Genomic DNA, 24,538 nt, shown 5'->3' with positions numbered 1-24,538 from the left:
ACAAAAATATAGTCAACGACATTACAACTTTCTGGTCGGTCTGAAACATCAAGATTAAATTCCCTACAAAACAGCTGTAATAAGCTTCCTTAGGCATCTTCGCTACAAAATATTTAAACTGGTATTATTAACATATTAAAATTCAGTCATCGAGCATACGAAGTAATTGACAAAGTCAATTTTCATAAAACATTATGGCTTCATGCTGTTGGAAAAAAATAAGTTTATTATTCGGGATCTATATCGATATCTCAAAGACGGCTGAAACCTCATAAATAATGGGCCATGTCGATTTTTGAAGAAAATCATCCGTCATTGGCAGTATGGCTGAAACCTAAAGATTTATATTCCAAAACCTTTGGCCATGTTGATTTCTAAAATCCTCCATACTGTTTGTTATGGCTGAAACCTAAAGGTTTATATTCCAAAACCTTTGGCCATGTTGATTTCTGAAGGAAATCCTCCATAACAAAAACAATTTTACTAAAAAAAATTCCAAATAGTTTTGGGACATACTGTGACTAAAATATAACTTTCTCAAAATTAACATGAAAAATAAACATTACAACTCATTAGCATACAAGTACACAATATAGTTACGATTCATAAACGTTAAAATATTCGCTGAAATGTTACTAGACATCAAAATATACTCAAAAAATCTAACCTAAGAATACGCATGCTTAATTACGGGTTACTATCAAAATGAAAACGAAAATCTAAGATTAACACTGAAAAATAAATTTGAGATTGATTATGAATGTAGAATTTCATATTCTACGCATGAGATTACATACTAAGTTTCATTTACAAATACCGAAATATATATCTAACTAACAACTAAAAATTTTCTCATTCTAAGCATCTCGATAATTTTTTTTTTTTTTTATTATTATTCTGAAAAGAAAATCAAACATTAATTGTGAGTCATACGTATGATAACATGTTTAAGGATTTGGAAAGTGGGAAGGGATTCTAAAAATTTTTTTTTTAAAATTTGAAAACAATAAAAATATATATATTATAACGCCAAAATATCTTCCCACTAGCTGGGAATACGGAAATCGCGCCAAGATTTCAAATTGCTTTTAAAATGCAATTCCCCTACGTATGTGATACTTTAATTATTTACTAAAAAATCTAAATTCAAACATCTGAAATAAAACAAGAAAAAATTAATGACATTAAACTAATAGTAAGTCAGTGATAAGGTTTGCAACATTAGTATTCAATTGTGAGGCGCGACACGGAGTAAAGACCAAAAGCGGAAAAGAATCAGCTGTGTGTCGTTCGTCATACGTAACCATAAGCACAGGTGGTCGAGAATGCAGCGACTACCTTATCAAAATAAAGAAAGAAAAACGTGTTATCTGCTCATTGCCGAACAGTTAAAAGCTAGAAGCAAAAATAAGTTTGAGAAAAATGCGTAGTTCTTCTGTTCGTATCCAGGTGTTCTGTCAAAAACTAAAAGCAAAAAGGAAGAAAAATGAATACATGTTTATCGCTTAGAAATGCGTCGCTCTCCTAGGAGAAAAATTTGTATCAACACACAAAGTCTTGGTTACTTTTTTTTTTTTCTATGATTGCTGTTTCTGCTTTGATAATTACGGTTTGTTCGTCTATTTCTACGGTGGTTACCTCTCCGTACAAATCTATGCTTAATGTCACACAAATTGCGGTTCCTGTCTAGTATGTGATAACTCAGGCTACGTGGCCGTGATTTACGACTCCTTCTGTTTCTGTTACTACCTTTTCGAGTGCGGTCTTGGTTCTGATTCCCTTTAAATTTCGTATTGTTTACGCTCCAGTCTGCATATCTTTGCCTATTGCTATCACTGTAACCTCGTTTGCGCTTTTTCACTCTGTGGTTAGTGGTAGTTATTTTTGTGCGCTTACGACCTCTGTCGTCTACAATCATTTGTTCGTGGATTTCACTACTTCTACTACAAGCGACGTCACTAGTACTGCTACTAGGGATGTTATTAAATTCTGAATAGATAAAATCGTTATCAGATTTGTTACGAGGTTGGTTTAGACTACCTGTCTCTGGTTGGAGTTCAGATTCCTGCATTTCCTTTTCATTAGGAGTGTTAGTCTCTAGCTCAGGTTCCAATCCCAATGTTTTGTTTACACTAGGAATATCAGTCGCTAACTGAGGTTCAATTTCCGGTGTTTCGTATCCAGTAGGAACATCTGACTGTAACTCGGGTTCGCATTCCGGTGTTTTGTTTTCAGCATTTTCCGTTTGCTGACTATTTTCCCGAAACACATCCCATAAAGCGTCTACCTTCTGACCTAATCCACTCTTTAGTTCTTTTTCTAATCTATCAATATTCTCTTTATTTCTTTGTTCTAATCCATCTAGGTTTTCTTTATTTTCCTTTTTTAAATCTTCAATATTCTCTTTAAAAAGTAAGCTTATCTTAGTAAACAAATCTGCTTCGTTGTATGCCATCTTCAACATGAATAAAACAAAACGTACAATTAGGATAAAATAAACTATCACTAAAACATATTATTAAAATCACCTGAAAAAGAATATTTTTTCAAATTCCTGGTACTAAGCTGAAAGAGAAATGGTATATTAAAATATTAATCTTATAAGTATTCGAGCACCAACGGTCTCGATTCGGGTCGGTAGTTCGGGCGTCATTTATTTGTAACCAACTAAAGTTCGAGTCCCTGTTCGGGCGCCATTTATTTGTAACCGACTAGAGGTCTGGGTCCATGTTCGGGCAGCTATTTATTTGTAACCGTCCTCAGTTCGTGGTCCATTTATTTGTAACCGGCGTGGTTCTGTTCGCTGTCCTTGGCTCGTGGTATTACCAATAAGTATACTCCTGATACTTTAACTTACCTGGACAGGACGACGAAGACCTCTCCAAAGAAGATTACAAACTGTTTCCCAAAAAGCTCGTCGGTCTCAATAATGAGATGAGCATTAGGCGCCGAGAGGTTCGGGTGTCTCGTCTCGAAAACCTCACGGACGATCAGACGGTCATCCAGACCATAACGCACACAGACATCACTCATACACACAACGAAAACACACTGGATTAATTGACACTATACTTATTTATTAGAACACTATTTTGAAAGAAAAAAAAAAAATAACGAAGAGAAATGAATACAACACTGGACACTAATAAATTTTGCCGCTGAAATTACGTTTTGCCCTTTACGGGAAATATAGCCCTTTCTATATATATATGATTATAATTCAGGTATCACTAGAAACACTTTGCTCACACCATGAACACACTTGGGGGATTCGCACTGGGGAAAAGTTGTCTGGATCGTCCCACGATGAATCCAGTTGTTACGCTGAACAGTCCTGCAGCGTAAAAGTGAATCTTCAGCAAACACACAAAAGAAGATCTCCACAATGGAATACAGATATTGGAGGGCGCGTATATAACATTTTAAACGCACAAGGTCTGAGGACCTGGGATTTCACTGATTGGGGCTAGCCGTAAGAAATCGTCCTTCACCGGCTAAATAGCTTGTGCCCCTTAACACAACTTATGTTTGAAGTTCAACGCGAGATGCGTGGTTGCATCTTCCAGACCTGGAGTCAAACTCCTCGAGCGTCCAAGCTCAAGCTACGGGTTGCAATGGTCAACAGAAAAGTGTTGGCAGTTCATTTCAAAAATTACTCAGTTACTCACCTGTATGCACATACAAACAGAATACGGAAAACAATTTTTGTTAATTTTAGTCAACTGCCCATAATGCACTAGACACGGCGATAACACTGGCGTGAGAAAGTACAGATAACGGGCTACGAAACAACACAGTTGGTGCCACTTTGGTTACTCAAACATCTGGTCAGCCCGTATTTCTCCAATCTATTATAATGTTTCCATAAGTGATTAAGGAAAACACTTAATTCAGTTCCCATTAACTATAGAATATATACTGTGCATATAATGAGTCAGGGAGAAACACTGAAATGGTTAGTCACTAACTGAAATGTTCTCAGCAAAAGCAACGTTTTAAATATATATATGAAAAAACGATGAAAGACTTCTTTGTCCAATTGTGTGGGAAAGAAGCAATTCCCACCAAAGAAAGAACTTATGTGCGTTGCAGAATAAAGTATAAATCGAAAATAATGATCACAGTCTTTACGAAATATACAGAGTGTCCACAAAAAATCCTTCTATAACCTGGTGGCGGTTATAGCCTATTGATCACTATTGACCGAAAACTGTAATATATTAACGAAAAACGGTTTCCTGCAAATGATTAAACATCCCAATAATTAGGGATGCTATATGTCCGTACTTTGTACGGACTGTTTGTATTTTTGGGCCCGTGTCCGTGTCCGTACCATACAAAGCATGAAACAGGAAAATATCCGTATTTGATAGTTTGGACCGAAAATTTCCGAGTCTGAAATTGCTAAAATTTCAGGTGAAAAGAATTGTGTTTTCATCATAGGGCCTATAACTTATATTTTAGTTACTCCCTGTATTAATAAAGTAGGTTAGGTTTTTAAAAAGTGTCTCATTTTTCCATTCCAGGGTTTTTTTGGTTAGATTTAATATAGCTACGTAATGGAATGTCATGATTTATTATATTTGTGTTATTATATTATGAAAAAATTATAAAACATGTTAGTTTCCAGTAGTGTTTTATGTATTACAGTAAACAATTGTGTGATAACCTAAAAAGGTGATTTTTTAGGTAAGAAATTTCAAAATATTTCTTCTCTGGAGACCGTATCTTGATGGGTCGTCATTTTAAGGCTTGTCCGTACTTTGGATCAAAAAATTATGGCAACCCTACCAATAATACATTTTAACTCCATCCTTATCTCGCTACTAAAGCCAGAAGTGATAAAAAAAAATTCGCTACAACTTCCGGTTTCAACATTTATCTACCCAAACCAAAGGCTATAAGATATAGCGAGAAGAGTTTTCTGGCATGAAATTTGCGCTCTATGAATAGGTACCTTCTTTAACTCTTGAAACTGGAAGCGGCGGAAATAAACCACTCCCGGTTTTGATGGCTACAGAATAAAAAAAACGTAACTGAAAGCAAAAGGCAGTTTTCTGTAAAATCAAGTAAGCGTCTCTAGAATACATTCCATGTCCACTCTAATCTCTCTACTAAAACAGGAAGTAGTAAAAATCTACTAACACTTCCGGTTTCGATATTCGAGCGAAATTTCTTCACGTGATGTACACGATACACTGCTACTTGTTTTAAAATGAAATGAAATTTTTGAGTTTTACGTCCCACGATTATGACGACTAGGCTAAGGAGACGGTGATGATGAGAAATGAATGAAATGGTGAAATGAAGAGAGTGGGAGGAAACGGAGGAATCCCGAAGAAATTCATGCACACGGTGTTTGTCCACCACAAAGTCCGCTTGGTCCGAGCTGGAATCGAACCAGGGACCCTACGCACCAGAGGTGAGCGATCTACCACTGAACTACCGCGACCCCCTTGTTTTAAGATGGATGTTAGTAAGTAATGTCCTTTCAGTAGCAAGGCCATATGAGACGTTGACCTACATCTCAACGTGGGATCCAAACAATCTGAGTTCTTTTCGGTAATCAAGCCCGGATCTCTCACGCCAGATTTTAAATATCTGAGTCATTGATTTTAGTTTATTAAGCAATAGAGACCTAAATACTTAAAGCTATCCATTTCAACATAGTATATTTGGTTTGTCTGAGACGGTTATCATGTCGTGCCATTTTTGAACTGGAGAGTCTGTATTCGTATAATAACTATATCGACATTTGAAGATTCTTATATTGTTAAGACCAAAATGTAACACAAGCAAAGTTAGAAAGACACATTCAAAGACTTATGTATCACTATTAGAACATATGTGTCAGAGTTCCTAAAGTTGACAATACGTTAAGAAACTATAGAAATGAGAGCAGAAGTGGTTGTGGGTGTAAACAACTTAATTGTTTTGCAAATGTTAATGAGTCAAAACGTCGTAAATTGATAAAAATCCTTCAATGTGTTGAAAGACAGCAGTTTTCGGAACAAAACTCATTTTATGTGAATTATATTACAGTCATTTTTATTCAACGAAGGCGACCTAGAAAAGCCAAAGAAGAAGGTAGCTTTAATGACTTTTTGTATCAGAACAAGGTAAGAGTAGTTCGTCTGTAGCGAGTACAAAAAAATAAGTGCGCTTCAAGGCTTTCTTGACATTTTTGGTGTCACGAATCGACATTTGCCATAATAGACTAACTATTAAGAAAGCCCTGGTAATCACAGGGAAACTTCCCATTGATAAATGAGGAAATTATAGTAACCGTCTACAAACGATCTTAGAGGAGGCAGAAAATGCTATGATGGCTTTTTTTTTTCGTCTCTGAAGGACAGGGAGGCTCATTAGCCTTCAAGACTCGCAAAGAGTGAGCCTACCTCAACATCTTAATGTTGAATAAAAAAGTTACTGTCTTTATCATTTGAAAGATACAGTCATAGGAAATTTTAGATATTATACGAAGTGTTTCGCCAAACTTTTGTGAGCTACTTTAACATTGCCATTGACTACCCAGAAACTGCGCATTTAATGATGAAATGAATACCCAGAAAAAAAAAGTAGTTTTAAAAAAATGTATTAAAAGTACATCTTCCGTTAATGGAGTTTCATTATTAAACGAATTACAATTTTACGTACAGTGAGTAGAGATGTATTACAGTCATGAACGGGAAATAAAGAAAATCAGTAGGAAAAATGCAAATAGTGTAGGAATTGCCATGGACTTCTCACGAAACTTACAACTGTCTGATATATCAACAAGTGAAGTCTATTTCAGACGCCAATTGTCATTTTATTTGTTTAATGTGCATGTGTTAGCTACTGGAGAATCAAGTGTTCTACATGTATATTCTATCGGAAGGAAAGAAAAGGGCTTATTATCTCAATATATTATCAATCACTACATTGAAAACTATTTAGACGAGTTGGTGCAAAATTTGATTGAGTTTTGGGACTCGTATAGTGACGAATACAAAAACTTCACTGTGCTTAGATATTTTCGTTACATGACGGTTGTTAATAAACTATTCAAGGATGTTATAGTCGTATTTCCAATAAGAGGCCACTCCTATATGAAACCAGATCAGAATATGAGTCTAGTCTCAAGGAGGACATCGCAGCTGAAACTCCTGACGATTTATGTGACATTATGGGCTGTACAAGAGTTAAGCCGCAGTCTTTTGAAGTTGTACATTTTTAAAGGCAAAACTTCAAAAACTGTGGTGCAATTTTCTCTCTGGTAAATACTCCAGAAAGTTCAGTGCTGCGATTCGCACCATTCGGGAAGTTAAGATCTCTCAGTTAAAATCAAGAACAGTCGAACACTGGGAAAACTGCAACAGACCATTCACGTGTTCCGGTATGAGAGCATCTTAGAAACGGAAACACTGCTGAAACCAAAGATGAAAGACTGAGAGCTACAACCGTCGTAGTCAGAGCCGATTCCGCTTCCAAAGGCGAAGTCCGAGGACTTTCATATCCTGAAGAGTTTCTGTAGACCGAAACAGCAGAGTGCAGAGGACGAGAGAAAAATGGCCACAATAATAAACAACTAAATGGCACATTGTCTATAGCTGATCTTGAACTATATAATCAGAGATAACTAATATACCTGCATTATTTTTTAGGTCAGTAACAGAGCTACGATTTCTGAAAACAACAGCTCAATTACTGGTAATAATACTTTCTTGCTTAATTGTATTACTTCAACATTGTGTTAATATAGCAATCTTCTTACATTTCACTATTACTGTCAACAAATAATATGACAATAGTTACATAACCAATGTACGCAACGTAATGAACCTTTGTACAGTACTGTTATATTCAACATTGTTTATTTTCATTGTCACATTAAATTTTCCCTTGAATTGTAAAAATGAAATCTTTCAGTTTTACGTCCCACAATTCTGCCGGCTAGGCTAAAGGAGACGGTAGTGATGAGAAATAAATACAATGGTGGAATGAATAAAGTGGAAGTAAACAGTTTTTTTTTTTAAGTGACAAAGTTAGTTGAAACTATTATTTATATTTTTTGGAAAGTTTATAGTAAGCGTTGCTTCTTATTCTTTATTGGAAACTTTTTGAAACGTTAGATATAGATTCATTATAGTCTTTCTGTTATGCAATGTGTAAAACAATACTTAGGGTTCACAATGTCAACGTCCAATCTAGTTGTAATATCCTTCGGAAGAGAGTTAAGAGCCTGCCTTACTAAAAAAAATTTACAAAATTTACCATTTGTCTTTAGCTTGCTTATTCATAAGTGAGAGGAGATAATAAAATGCAACTTACCACAATCATAGATAATGTTATTCTACAACAGAAAATATGACCCTGAAGGATTTTTAGTGTTGCCATCCATACAAACTACAGTGTTGCCAGAATAACAATTCCCCTAAAAATCTAAGTTAAAACGGCGACTAGAGGAACGAATTCAATTGCATTTGATTACATATCGTGTTGTTTTGGTTTGCTGGGAACTACTTTTTAAATAACATTATTTAATTTTAATAACTATGTTAAAACTATTTTGTTTATTACAAACTAAATACAACTATTATTTAAAAAGTAGTTCACAGCAAACAAACAAAAAAAAAAAACATTATATATAATCAAATGCAGTGGAGTTCGTTCCCCTAGTCGCAGCCTTAACTTAGATTTTAGGGGAATTGTAATTCTGGCAATACTGTAATTTCTATGGATGGCAAGACTGAAAATTTTTCAGGTTCATATTTTCTGTTGTAGAATAACATTAACTACGATTGTGGTAAGTTGCATTTTATTATCTCCTTTCACTTATGAATAAATAAGCAAAAGAAAAATGGGAAATTTTGTATTATTTTTAGTAAGGCAGGCTCTTAAGTTGGAAGTTTCTGCAGGACCCGTGAAAAATTGTAAATTCATAATAGCATACTTGTCATAGTCCGGTTTCTCGCTGCATCCCTCCTCCAGTTTTACCTTTTAGATCCGCCACTGATTTTAGAGATTTTGTGTCTTCGAGATGGATACACAGACAGACAGAGTAAATATATAAAGGACCTTTTGGTAAACCAAACTCTTGAAGTTTAATAAAGCTTTGTGTCTAGGTTATTTTCGGTAGCTGCTAAACCTACCATTAAAAAATGTTTCCGCTGAAATCCAAACTTTAGGGAGATAAGTTTATCGAAATTACTTTTACAATCGTGAAAGACTATTTACAAGGAAACGGTAATTCGGTAAGCTTTTGTTAAACAGTTCTAAAAAGTAAATAGCAGTCAGAAGACTTGTCTTGAAATTCCAAACTGAAATCTGTATATTCCCTCAGTCTGTAGATCAAATCACTGTCGAATTCGGGACAATATTGGTGGTGGTGTATGAAGCCTTCGCTTGACTGACGATTCGTTTCAGTAATAATAATAATAATAATAATAATAATAATAATAATAGTGTACTTCAATAGTATGAAGAAGTTTAGCTGTAAATAAATATAAATTGGTGAGTATTACTATTACTGAAGACTTAACAAATCAATGCTGCATCTGAAATCGCGAAAGAGTTCAGATCAATGATCGGGAAGGAAGGAGGGCGCATGAAATATGTTGAGTTCTCGAAGGGGGCATGGAGTTGAGTTGAGCTGAATTTGAGTTTAACGTCCCTTTCAGCAGCGAGGCCATATGAGACGGAACCTACTGATTCACGTGGAATCCAAACATGAACTCCTGCCGGGAATCAAACCGGGTCTCCCACGCCAAAGGCGCATATGCTAACCGCTTAACCACGGAGGAGCTGGAAGAGGGCATGGAGTATTCAAGGCGAACGAGGGATGGCGCCAAGTAAACAACATTAGGAACCACCGCTTTATGGGTATTTTGGCAACATTATATTGTACCAATTATGATTTTGTTCATGATGTGAATGATAAATTCAGGTATTGCGTTTTGCTCAATGATGCCGGATATTTTTATCGTTAAAATCAAACAATCAGGACGGGCGATAAGGAGAGATGAACAGATAGGTTGTAAAAACAGAGTCTATACCGGTTCCTTAATATTTTCTTAAATTACATATAAAAGGATAGGTAATAAAAAAATATGAGAATCCTTTGATGGTGAATTTCTTTACTAAAATATTTTAGTGATTATTTACTATATTTGGTTGCATCAAATTGGTGGAATACATGTGGAATTAAAATCAATTATTTTTTGACTATGCAGATTCTTTTCAACCGAAGTGTCGCGCATCTGCAGTCCCATTGAGTGTGTCGCAGAATTTTAAAATTAAAAATATGCATGCTTCCAGAAGGCCTAGAAGTACAGATTTAGTAAGACATATTTTATTTTTACCATGAAGTTACACATATACTTGTGTATATAAATTACAAAATTACAATCAGTTTCGAGACAGACTGTCTAACCAGTTAACGCATGAAACTCAGCATCAATCTAACCAGACATAGCCTGTGTCGCGGGAATTCAGCCCAGTCAAAAAATTGATGCTATCCTATTTTACGAAATGATAGATTTGTTAGTTTTAGGGGGGAAAAATACGTAAAGTTCAAAACTGGAAAAGTAACCAAAATACATGATGATTTTACCTGTGACGCGCGTAATAATGTTTTAATATAATCCAAAGTGTATGTTTCAAACATGTAATAGCCCATAAGGAAGCCATGATGCATTGAATTTGCATGTAAATGCAGTAGTGTATTAATGAAATGAAAATGAAATCTTTAAGTTTTACGTCCCACGTTTATGCTGGCTAAGCTAAAGGAGACGGTGATACTGAGAAATAAATGAAATGGTGGAATGAAGAAAGTGGGAGGAAACGGGAGAACCCCGAAGAAACCCACGCACACGGTGTTTGTCCACCACAAAGTTTACTTAGCGAGAACTGGGATCGAACCAGTGACCCGAAGCACCAGAGGTGAACGCTCTAGCACTTTGCCACCGCAGCCCCATGCAGTGTATTGATCGGTAACGATGTTTCCATAGCATATATCTAGAAGCCGAATTTATGTCCATTACGGTTAAGCTCTCCTAAAGTAAATCTGCACCCAGAAATGCAACTCTTTCCATTAAGACACTAGGAGTCGATTTTCTGGAAATCAAGAATTCATGTATGATTCCACAAAATACAATAGCAATCCCCCCCCCAAAAAAAAAGGTTTGCGAAACACTAGATCATCATAATATATCCTCCATGAGATTATGGACAGGTTCTGCACCGTTGGTGTGTACGGGATGCCTATCAGTGTGGCCAATTTGGGGGGAAAATAGCTAAATCTAGGGGATTTGACTTCCAAGATACAGAGACAAAAGATCATTTCTCCGATTGGCGACTTTTTTGGTGATTTTGCAATGAAGATTTGGCGACTTCCTTACACATATACCGACTTCTGTGCTGCGAACAACTTGACCTTGTGTAATCAACCATTATTACGTAATTCTAAGTAATTTTGATGTTTCTTTTCGTTTGTTTTAATCAACGCAAATGACGATGAGTTGGGAGTGAACACTCCTCCATAGTTCCACTTCGTTTCCTGCTGACCTTTGTCCTCTAATAGAGAATAATTCCAACCTTCAAATTCCTTTAATTTACACAGCTTCCGAAGTAATGCAGCAGTTTAGCTATGGAAGAAGCGTAAAGTGAAATAGATAGATTTTTTTCTCTTTGTAGATCTTTAATGTTTGTGCGTTTTGAAATATCCTAAAAACATAAACTCTTTTCTAAAGCAAATACTTTATTTCTAATCTGTGTTACTCTTATTATTACTGTTCTAATATAGTAAAACTTGTTCAAAGCGGAACGTGGTTATGGCGGAAACTTGCCCATTGTGAACAAATTCTAAAGTCCCAGCCATTGGCGTCAGTAGCACATAAACTTTGGAGGGATAGACTACCGGGGGGAACTGGGGTGTATGGAATACATTCTGGTAAAGCAGGAGGTCCTCCCCGGAAAATTAAGTAAACTGCCTTCATACATTTTATAGCATTTTTTTTTTTACTTAAAAAGCAAACAAAAATTTAAAACATTTTGTACTTTATTTTTATCTTTGATAGTATAGTTTTTTGTAAAATATGATACTAAGACAAACAAACAAACAAACAAACAAACATAGATACATACATACATACATACATACATACATACATACATACATACATACATACATACATACATACATACATACATACATAGATTACATACATTACATACATACATACATACATACATACATACATTACATACAAACAAACAAACAAACAAACAAAAGCAAAATAATAATAGGTAGTGTGAAGTGAATACTCCTTAATAATAAAGTTTTGAAAACAGGTTTTTGGCATACAAGCATAGAACCAATGTAAATGAGACTTAACAATGTATAATTAAAAAATTAGTTAAAGATTATATTTTTTCTCTCTTTTTTTTTTTTTTTTTTTTTTTAGCTAAACTAAACTTGTTTTGCTGATTGCTACCTAAACAAAATTACCATGAAAAACACCACCATGTTAGTAACAACATGTGTGATACTTACATGTGCATCTTTACATTCATAGGACAAAAAAACTGCCTGCCTTTTTCCACAATTGGAAACAAACTTTTGTGCTACTTTTTCCATATCCACTTTTTCTTTTGTTTTGTGAACGTAGCAAACTGCTACATAATTGAGCCTCTTTTGGGTCATAATTGATTTAAGATACTTGAAATATTAGGAGGGACGAAAACCGTTTTACAAATATTCTTAGGAACACGTGAGATTGACGCCCGTGGTTCCAGCCAAGAAGATAGGTTATGCAATATTATTATTATGTTTGCATAATACGGAATCTATCCAGTTTGGAAATGGAAAGTAATAATTGAATAATTCACTAGAAACTACGTGTAATAATACGGAAATATCTTCAGAATGATCATGATATATACATTTATTTTTAAGTACATTCCAGTACCTTTGCAGCTTTCATCTTGTTCGCCTGCTCAGCACTACCAGTATTTATTTGACAGGATAGGAATAACGGTGCATCAACAGATAGTGAAGAGTTGAAAAGAATGTCCAAACATATTCCTATTCACTTCGTCTGTGCTAAGTGCGTTTGTGTATAATACTCCAAATCAACAGTTAAAGGGTAAGAGATGAAGGGAATGGGTTTTAATTCTTTGGAGAATATTCCTATTAGGCCTATTATGACTCTACAACACAATCCAGTCACATTTTTACGTCTTAGCGGATCAGTTTGTTACCAAGTATTTAACAATGAACATCATTGCTAAGTCCCATATCTCGTTGTCTCTTAATAATGAACTTAAAGTTGTCAAATCTAAAGAGGAAGATGAACTCTCTGCACGGGAAATAACGCAAATTTATGATGCGCTAAAACGTAAAATAAAATAATGAAAGATCACTTATACAAAGTCAAAGAATATGCGCATATCTGGACCAATGTATACAAAATGAAGCTCTTAAAAAATGTATTACAGTATAGTTTAATGTAGTATAGGAAAGCGTCATGCAGTGAAATCCAGTATGAAATTTAGTACGCACGAGTAATAAGTAGGGGCGTGAAGTTTTCGTTTTATTTTATCCCTGAAATCGGTGTTATTTTTGCCCAAAATCGGTGTTATTTTTCGCGATTTAATACAAGCAAATACGGGTTATTTGCTATATTCTGTAATGGTTTTGAGAAGCAAGTACATTGTAAACATAGAGAAAGTGGTCTGTGAAAGCTAATTAAAATAAAAATATAATTTGAAAATTAAACGAATAGTTTTAAATTTTGACATCTTAAATTTAAAAGAATAAATTATAATTTTGGACTTACCATCTGAGAAAAAAAAATAGCTCCTTGTCCCTCCTAAACTTGGATTTATTAAATGTATGATTTGAATACATATATCGACTAAAAACCACACTGCAGTGTTTCTTAACATTTTCTTTATTTTAAAAAAATCTCAATATACTTATTTAAAACGCAATTCATAGGGGAGGGGTGGACAATGGCGATCACCTAAAAAAAATGGGTTATTACGTAGTTTCATTTGCAAAATATATTGAAACAAATTTGTAAATACGTACTCCAATCCTTCTACAATAAGTGTGTAAAATAAAAAGAGGATCATTCTTTCAGTTCGGGAACACAATGGAAAAAACTCAAGTTGCTACTTTGATCGCCATTCCTATCACATGTTGGTAATGGCGGTCACAGTACAAGCTTAATAAACACACATAGTTTCATAGGCAGTTCAAGTTTTTTTTCCTACACTGCGCCTTCGAAAGACTGAGAAACGTCAACTGAATGTTTTATTGACGTTTTTCAAAAACACGTCACAGATATATCCATGTGGTGAGTACACAACAGTACAATCAGCATGCACCCACGATCCACAAAGGTTACACCGATACCAAAGTTTCGGTGTTTGACTCAAGTAGGCGTATTACCTATGTTGGGTCTAGCCTCTTTTATAATTTTTGGCTGGAGAAGTATCCCAAATGTTTGTTAGGAATGGCGATCACCATGGTGGTAAACCGATCACGTTGATCGGCATTCCCAACCTTGCGCCATTTTGAAAATTGAGCTGGTTATACTGTAAAACGTAGTTTATTTGAAATATAACTATGTGTCGTGCATTAGACGTAAATATAACTTTTTATGAATCTTAGTAACTTCAAGATCTTACAACTTAAAATTGTACATATCGTTAGTTGAAATATGCAGATCCTTATAAGAAAATCAACAAAAACAAGTTTCAGCACGCTGTAGACTTCAGTCTTCTCTGACAACTTCCTTGACAATACACAAGAAACCTTGCTACAAGAGGCAGATGGCAGCACTAGTTTGACTTCTCCTCGGGTCACGCAAAAGGGCAAACTGGGCTGATCGCCATTCCCAACTGATCGGCATTCCCTTCCTCTCCTCTATCATTATCAACACACATTTTCACTTAATGGAGAATTTATAGTTTCTTCAGTGTTTCTTATATTTCAAATGACAAAATTGTCAATATTTCCACATTTTCTTCTTTAAGGTTTTGCCTCCTTACCATAACTACGGAGTTGTATTCTGAAGAATATCTTTCAGAATCAACGTTGGAAGCTGGCAAAGCACAGGCAACAAAATCTCAGGGGCAAACTTTCAGTAACCAACGGGTCTAAAAATAACAGGAGTGATGGTCTTCTGTGAATCACATTTTGTTGCTAAAGAAACTTGTGTTATTTTATTAGTATTACCAACAAACATCTCGATTTCGCGAATCTATCGCTTTATGCAGTGCATTTCGTTGTTATTTTAAAAAAGAACCGAATTCGCGTTATTTCGCGATTTAAAAACACAAAAAACGGCCTTCTATCATATTTAGGTATTATATATATATAACCGTTACTTCTTTATTACATTTTTAGGGGTACATTGGAAGTGGAGAAATTTTAGAAAAAGTAAAGCATCATATTCCATGAATTATACATTCCAATACCACAGAGTTGTATATAGGGGTAGTATATCTTTCAGACGTTTGTTTTAAGGCTAAATGATAATGAAAAAGGAAGGATAACCATTTCTCCAGGCTAAGATGAATCTTTATTGTTTGGACTGTTTTCCTATTGAACACCCAGTGGCGTATTTACGATTTTGTTTCGGGAGGGGCTTTGCTAACTTTCGGGGGAGGCTTTGCCTGGAAATGTGAAAATTCTGCAAGATATTTCATTTACTTTACTATACTAAGTAAGATTTCGGGGGGGAAGCTTAAGCCCGGAAGCCACCCCCCTAAATACGCCACTGTGAACACCATATAAGTTATAACTGATATTATAATTAATTGTGATGTAATGTATTTGCTTATTACATACTGCATGCAAGAAGAAAGAAAACACTGATTATACACGAATTATGAACTCCAACCGGAAGTAGGTTCAATCTTGCAAACAATGCGAGTCATTGAAAAAATAATCAAAAAATTTCCCTTTTATGGTACCCCTTGCCGATTTTTATCAAGACGTCTTTCACTTGTGTCTGTAAAGGGACATGTACAAATGTTGTGAGGTATAAGAACAAGATTCATTTTCATATATGAATGATGCGCTGTGTAGAGAGCGGAGGTTCAGATAGTCTACTAGTAAAATTTGTATATTCGTATTGGTCGTAAATTAGTATAAAATTATTAAGATTTATAGTAATCTCTGTATGTTATTTTGTATAATGCGGAAACTTGTCCAATTTGAAAAAAAAAAAAAATCAGTTTCTTTCGATTCCGCTTTGAGCAAGTTGTACTGTATATTATTTCTATATCACAGACGTTATCTGATGTATTTGCCGAAACTGTAAGACGTATTAGGAATAATAAGTATTTGCTTGGCCACATTTTATTTTTAATTAGTTCCAAACATAGAAAAGAATTTTTTTTTCAAGAAATCGTGAAATGCTAGTTCTTTATAGTGTTAAGCATTTTCTCTGAAATATTATGGCTCTATTTTTTAAGGCGACTTTTCACCCTAAATTAGAGACATTTCATCTCATATTTAGCGACTTTTTTTGTCAGTGTTTCGGCAACACTGTACTGGAGTTAGATTCGCGATGGCAATTGACAATTGATGGTGTTGACTCGTCGTCATGAAGCAATTGTGAAGTCATTTAAATTGCAAGGATTCAAACTCTGGTCTAGGAAGCCAGAAATAATAGTCATGGGAATTGGTGTGCTGACCTTACATCAACCAATGAAAAGCTGCTTGGTTGCAAATAGCACTTTTTCGTCTACAATGGCAAGAACTCTTTTTTTTTTTTAAATAGTGCTATATTGTCGAATATTCATTATAAACTAGGAGAGTCCCTTCGTAGCTGAATATATAACAAGTTTCTGGTTCTATGCTTGATTAGGTTACTTCCCTTAAATATAAACCCGAGTAAACAGTAGATCCTGTCTTAGATAGCCTCGACTCTGGGAACTAATGTAAAATTGCAATAAATTAATGAATCATATGCGAATATTGTAACTCACCTGAATTCTGAACAGGCGAAGATATTCCAACGATAATAAGTCATTAATTTCCTTCTATATGTGAAACCTTAGTCCACATTTCTATTTTGTCTTCGTTTTAAGAAGCAATAAGATATATGTACACGATCACTTTCTATTCCACTGTAAGGTAAAAACACTCCACAAACACTGTACACTTCCAGTAGTTACATCACTTTTTTTTTCTTTTTAACGCGACCTTGGCCAATTCACATACTTAACACGCAATGTATTCATTTATTGGACACTGTCAATTAAAAGTAAATTAGCTGTCAGTAGAAATTGAAAAGAAAGAAAAAAAAACTTGAATCTATCAGCTTGCAAGCCGGTGTGAGGTAGGTAGATAAGCTTAAACGTTAACTAAACGAAAACCACAAAGGAGGAAACGGGGTCGTCTCTCATCTTGGGTCACGTGACATCCTTTCTCCAGTGTAATTTTTATTTTTTTTCAACGCGAGGCGGGCACAATGGAATACAGCGAAAGACTAACTGATCCTCTTGTTTTATTGTCATCTACGTCAACTTTCATAACAACATTTATAAAAGAATTGTTATTATTAATACTGTTTATATTGTTTCAGACTGCTGGAATTTGTCGTCACGACGTTCAATCAAGTGCTTTTAGTAATGTAAATTCAACTGCCACGGATATTCAGCCAAGCGGAGCGAAGGAAGAATGCGATACTTGAAGAAGTGATCAAATGAAGTGCAATGTGATTGACCTGCTACCAGATACATATAAAGTACACTTACAAATTTTACCAGTTTTTTCCCCCAAGTTTATTCCCTGGAAGTCACCAAGGGTGAGTGGCTAACTTTCTCTGCATCTCATCTGTTTTATATAGTGCAAACAGTTTATTACAAGAGATAAGGTCTTGGATAGTGTAAATTATCTTAGTATCTGCTTTTCCTACAGCTTCTCATGACAGATGTAATAGACAACAGCAAACTTTAAATTTTATAAGGTACGGTACACGCCAATTAGAGAATGGAAATACTTATCACGGTATCCGATACAGTTTTATCTTCTTTTACATGAAATATTTAATGTATTAAATTGTCATTTCCAAACATTTCATAAACTAAATGTTTTAGCAAACTTCTAAATGTATACAAACAAGTAACCTTAAAACGTTCACTAATACTTGTACAAATATTTTAACATTTTCTAAGAAAAATTTACGAAATTAAACATTTTGCTCACTATTTAACTAAACGTTTCCTAAATATTTAGCTAATTAAATGTTTATCAAACAAAACTTATAGCAAATTAAATGATTCTCAAAACGATTGCTAATTAAACGATCTAAAATGTTTTGCTATTCGTATTTAAAGATTTTATAAAATATTTAATTGATTATTTCTCAACGTTTTTTTTATCACGTCACTAAACGTTGGGTTAATTACATTTCTCAAAACATTGAGCTAAAAAAAAGTTTCTCAAAACATTTAACTTATTAAAAGTGTCATAAAATGTTTTACTAGTTAAGTTTCATAAAACGTTCTGCCAATTAAAGATTTTGTAAAAGATTTAACTAATTGTTTCTCAAAACGTTTCACTAATTAAACTCTTGTCAAAAATGTTTGCGACGAACAAATATTTAATAGTGGGGGAGTAATGGATAATACCTAGGTACAACGCTCAAAAAAAAAAGCAAGAAAGCAAAATAAAAGATATGAAGAGAAAATAGGAAGAAATTCAATGTGTAATATTTTAACTCCAACGCCTCTTACATTATCAGAAAATAATTTGGATGAACTTTACAATTTCCATTCCAGCTGCGCTTTTATGGGCCGCGGTGGCTCAGTGGTAGAACGTACATGTCTGGTGTACGGGATCCTTGTTCGATCCCAGTTCGCGCCAAGTGAGTTTTGTGATGGACAAACACCTTGTGCATGGGTTTTGTCGGGATTCTCCCGTTTCCTCCCATTTTCTTTATTCCACCTTTTCATTTATTTCTTGCACATGTGTCTCCTTTAGCCTAGCCGGACGTAAAACTTAAATATTTGATTTCACTTTATTTTTCCAGCTCCGCTTTGTGAAGTAGGACCACTTTAAGCAGGGTAGAGAAAAGTAAAGTCGAAAACAACAGAGAGGAAGGAGGATCCCTCTACTCTATTGGAGGAAATTTATTTAAAATGGCTTTTATTCAGATTAAAATTTACAACATTTTGGAGGACTCGTATGCCCTCTACCTTCCCTAAATAACTAACTAACTAACTCTATGGCCTATGGAACCCGGAGGTTCAATGCCGCGTTCACAAAAGCTCTCTGACTTCTATCCTTAGCCAATTGGATCCAGTGTCTACTTTATATTCCTATCTCTGCAAGATCCATCTTAATATTGTCCTCCCATCTGCGCCTAGGTCTTCCTAATGGTCGTTTTCCGATTGGTCTTCCAGTCAAAACTTTGAAAGCGTTTCTACATTCTTTCATTCTAGCTACATGACCCGCCCACCTAAGCCTCCTAGACTTGACGACCCTAACAATGTTGGGTAAACCGTATAAATTATGTAGTTCCTCGTTATGAAGTTTTCGCCATTCCCCATTCCCCATTCCCGTTCCTCTTGGGTCCGAATATTCGTCTCAGGATCTTGTTCTCAAATACTTTCAGTCTATGTTCTTCCCTCAGAGTAGGCGACCACGTTTCGCTACCATACAGAACAACAGGCACAATTATCGTTTTATATATTTTAAGCCTTCCCTAAATAAGGTATTATTTTTTTAACTGTCAGGTTACCTCATCATAGAAATTCTTAAACTGCTAACGCAATGATTCTATTTAAAAAGAAAGAAAACATTTAAATTCCTCAATCATGTCCCTGTAATCTAGTCAATTCCAATTCTATGCTCTGTAACCTCGTAGTTTGCTTCTCCATTCTTTGTAAAAATATACATATATTAGTCATTTTCAACTCCATGCTCTACGACATTATAGTTTGCTTTTCGTGTTCTCTGTAAAATCATTGATCAATCATTTTCAACTCGATGCTCAATGGCGTCATGATTTTGCTTTTCTCTTTTCAGTAAACCAACAGATAAATCATTTTGAACTGGATGATCAAAAGTCTCAAAAAAGAGAGAGAGAGAGAGAGAGAAATAAAATAATAATGATTATAATCAAACCTCTTAATATTTTAGAATAATTTGAGTGAAAACTGAAAACGACTCAACTGTCTGTGTCTTTTGTATAAACTGAATTCATACAGATACTTTGCCCTATATTAGAAATACAAAACAATGATATCAAACTCCAAGCTATTTGAAATAACTGTACAAAATCACCGTCACTTGTAAATGCGAATTATTTATTTGTATAATGTTATTTCGCTCAATCCTCGATGTGCCATATACCTAAAGAGGCTAAAAATCACATTGATAAACAATTATTCAACGTATAAACATCCGCCCATGAAATCAAACTTACGGTCACATGCACTAAGTTTCTGTCAAGGTCATGAAAATGTTATTTCGATATTAATTTTATGAGCACACATTAAAAATTTCCAACGGATGCTTGAGCCTCAGAGCTAAGGCCATACTCATGTAATCGACACCTATGGTGTACGGAATTATCGATGTTCAATACTACATTTATCTTTAGTTTTGGAAGAAGAACACCACTAATATGTTTGGAAATGAAATGAAATATCTAGTTTAACATCCCAGGGTTATGCACCGAGGCTAAGGGAGGCGGTGATGATGAGAAATAAATGAAATGGTGGAATGAAGAAAATAGGAGGAAACGGGAAAACCCCGAGAAAACCCACGCACACAGTGTTTGTCCACCAAAATATATCTCATGGCACAAGATGACACCTGTGTGGCTTGAAAACGAGTAATAACTACAGAAAACTACAGCGAACCGATACAGAAAATGACATACTGTAACTATATGCTACAGGGGCAGATCGACTCCCACGGATTGCGTAAACTACTGGGAACACATTCACCCCAGCGGCATTTTTATTGAAGCCAAGAAATTCAACTGAAAGATGTAATAATTTTTCCCCTTGCTTTTTACACTCTATAAAAACAATTCAAGTAGTACCGGTACTTTTGCAAGACTCTTGCGCAAGACTCTTGGTTTTGGTCTTGATTTTGCAGGTATGGTCTTGGTCTTGCACCTCTTGGTCTTGGTCTTGGTCTTGGTCTTGCATCGGGATTGCTAGTCTTGGTCTTGGTCTTGCATCGGGATTGCTAGTCTTGGTCTTGGTCTTGCATGCAAGACTCTTGCACTTTGTGCGCACCAAGATTCTTGCGCTCAGCACTTGTGCTGATCGTGACCTCTGCACTCATAACTGCTTTGTAACGATGAGCTTGCCTTAACATCCACAACAATGTAGATCCTCTTTCACCCAGTTAGTAATTACTTTCACTCTATAGGTTACTCATGTCCAAATTCGATCAGTGACGGCTCTTGAGGGAGGTCACGTCGGTAAAAAAAATCGAATTTTATCGTACCAAGCGAAGGAAAAAAAGCTTAACACAGCTTCAGAAATCGATATACAAGAATTGGTCCATTAGATAACTTTTGCTTCCTTCGATCGTAACGATAAAATTTAAATTTTTACCGACAAGAGCCACGGTGGATCAGTAGAAGAGTACTTACCTTTGGTGCGTGGAATTCCCGGTTCGATCCCCGGCCAAGTAAGGTTGTGGTGGACAGCATCGTGTCCGTGGGTTTTCTCGAGGTGCTCTCGTTTCCTCTCACAGTATCATTCCACCAATTCCTTCATCATCATTCACTTGCCTTAATCACTCGTCTCCCTTAGCCTAAAGGGCAGAATCGTTGGACGTTAAACTGAAAACTTTCATCTCATTTCAATTAATTCGAAGATCAAGTGCTTACTTCAGTCAGCAGATTTACTTCTTTGAAGATGTAATGTAGATAGCTTAGTATATGAACGCCCTAGCTGCACTGAAATACCACTTCTCGGAAAGTCAAGCTGTTCAGAGTCCAGTCAGAGGAAAGATGGGTGACCGTTCGTAAACACCAATGATACTCGAATTATCAGTGTCCACCCAGAGTAGTGAGGACAGTTGGGGAGCTACTTGATAAGAAGTATAGAACTCCAATCTAGAAAGCCAGCATTAATGGTGAGGGGAGCCAATGTGCTGAGCACGCATCAACACAAAGGCATAAGTCCCACAGAGCAGCTGGTAAGCCCTGGTCCCCATTGACTGTAGGCCAGGAGTTCGTCTATTTTTTTCTTTCTTAAGATAGACTAGTACTGAAGCAGATACAAAGTGTAGATATAAGGTATGACGATATTTATTCTGGGAGAAATATCAATAGCTTTACATGTTGGGTCTTTGTTGGAAGAAATAAATTTAATATATATATATATATATATATATATATATATATATATATATATATATATATATATATATATATATATATATATATATATATATATATATATATATATCAAGAAAATTCAGGCTCTAATCGAGATTGAGATTTTCGAATGTTTCATTTAACGAATACTACCAGAACAGGAAGATATAAGAAAGTTAAAATTGGTTGACATCAAATAATCATAACTGTATATTTTCCTCCCCTCGAACAATATCAAAATAATTTGTAAGTGTTTTTAAAAGTAATTTCACAGCTAGACCCATAAGCCAATCATTTCAAGTTAGCTTTTAAAATCCAAAATCCAGCGAGTTACATAGATGATCTCATATGAATAAACTAACTTCAAAAGAATTTTAAGCTATTGATACATAATATGTAGAATATTTACAGAATATTTCCTGGATATTGTGCCTATGTGATGTTATATATAAACTACTTTGTGAGCCCTGAAGAAAAATAGTAATTCTAGAAACAGAAATTTTTCTTTCATTTCCAAATTTGGGAAGTTGCCATGAGAACTTCTGACATGTTAGAAGTAGGATTTTTTGAAATTTTAACAGCTAGAATTTGAATATTTCAATACTTTCATGAATCAAAATTATTTTTTAAAAATATTTTTGCAAATTCAAAACTTCATAATTCATATTGAATTTCTAAAGATTTTCAGGATATGATTATTGAATGAAGTAGAGCTCCATTATTCCTGGAATATGTAACAAATTAGTTACGCTTCCTCTTTTGAACCGCTTGACATTCTTGACCAAATACTGTATGAATGTCAAGACAGTATTTGGTAGGTTTATAAAGAAAATGACAATAAAATCTGAAAAACGGACGATTAATCACCGAAACACTCTTCTAACATAGAATTAAACGGAATAAAACGAGGTCTAAATATATGCAACCATACATGCATTACATTTGTCAATGTTGCATACTTCGTGGCCCCATAGAGAAGCACAGAAGCCGAGAGAGCGATAGTGAGCAGAGACATGAGAGTAGAACAGAGGGTTAGGCCACCGAAGGTGTATGAGCTGGCGCTATTTCCAGTCACTGTCGGTTGAAATATCTTGGAAGAATGAGTTCCTATATCCGCTAATGTTGCCACTTAGGGCGGGGAGATTTGCTTAGTGGTTTTCAAATCCCCTGGGTTTTCTCATTTAGGTTTTTAAAGTTGGAGAGATTTGGCTTGTGTGTATCAAGAAAACCCGAGGTTTTTGCCTCCTTGGTTTTGGTAAAAAAACACCAGCAAAACACCAGTGGTTTTTCGTCTGGTGAGTTAAATATCTCTGGGTTTTTAAAAATGAAGATATTTGGTCTACAGTGAAAAAACCCCAGGTTTAAATACCTAGCACTTTACTGGAGGAAATTTATCCTACTGGTAGGAGTGTTTTTTCAGATGGAATAATTTCCTGTAATAAACATAGACGAAATAGACCATATCAATTACGTTGGTGATGTTATTGAGAACCATCCACATAAAAGAAATTATACAATATGTGGCAGAGTAGATCCTTTGGCAGTCTACAGTAATGAAGAATTTGGCGGTCGTTTTGGCTATACCAAAGAAACTTTCCGACCATTAATGCATTTGATTGAAGAAGATCTACACAAACCTGTACGTAAGCATGACTGCTCCGCAGATTTACAGGTATTGATTACATTACGCATTCTCCACACAGGCACTTTTCAACGAGTTGGTGGTGATTTGGTAAATGTGCATCTCTCAACTGCAATTTCACAGTGTAGTTGGAATTGTAGCTAGAAGAAGACCCTAGTTCATAAAAATGCCTGCTGGAACAGAAGTGCCTGCAGTGAAACTGAAGTTCTATGAGAACTCACAATTCCCTGGTGCATTTGGAGCAATTGATTGAACGCATATTCCAATTCTATCACCCTCTGGTCCAGCTGCAGAAGAAAGATATAACCGTGCTCACAGGAAAGCTAGAAACGTTCGCTGGGTTCTATTCGATTAGACAGACAGGGAAAATAATACTTTTCAGTCACATGTACAGCAAGTCGGTGGATTTCAAGAAAAACCCTGGGTATTTCACCCCACGGTTGATAATGAGCAAATCTCTTCACTGAAAAACCCCGGGTTTTCGCAAAAATACCTCGGGGGCAAATACCTAGTGTTTTACTAAAAACCAGAGGTTATTTTCCCCACA

General features: G+C 35.3%; 1 protein-coding gene and 1 long non-coding RNA gene across 2 annotated transcripts in view; one reads left to right on the top strand and one right to left on the bottom strand.

The window, feature by feature from the left end:
- Positions 1-24,538, bottom strand: part of LOC145663999 (uncharacterized) — a 111,751-nt gene that overhangs the window by 70,758 nt on the left and 16,455 nt on the right. The gene's annotated exons all lie outside the window — the stretch shown is intronic.
- LOC145663998 (uncharacterized) overlaps positions 16,991-24,538 on the top strand; it is a 167,782-nt gene continuing 160,234 nt past the window's right edge. Inside the window, exon 1 of the mRNA XM_081730283.1 lies at positions 16,991-17,807. The gene's annotated coding sequence lies outside the window, so the exon portion shown is untranslated. The remainder of the gene's footprint in view (positions 17,808-24,538) is intronic.

Source organism: Thermobia domestica, chromosome 11 (assembly GCF_964235325.1).
Source record: "Thermobia domestica chromosome 11, izTheDome1.hap1.1, whole genome shotgun sequence".
Lineage (NCBI taxonomy): Eukaryota > Metazoa > Arthropoda > Insecta > Zygentoma > Lepismatidae > Thermobia > Thermobia domestica.
The sequence above is the reverse complement of the archived record's forward strand: the minus strand, read 5'-3'. Positions and strand labels throughout refer to the sequence as shown.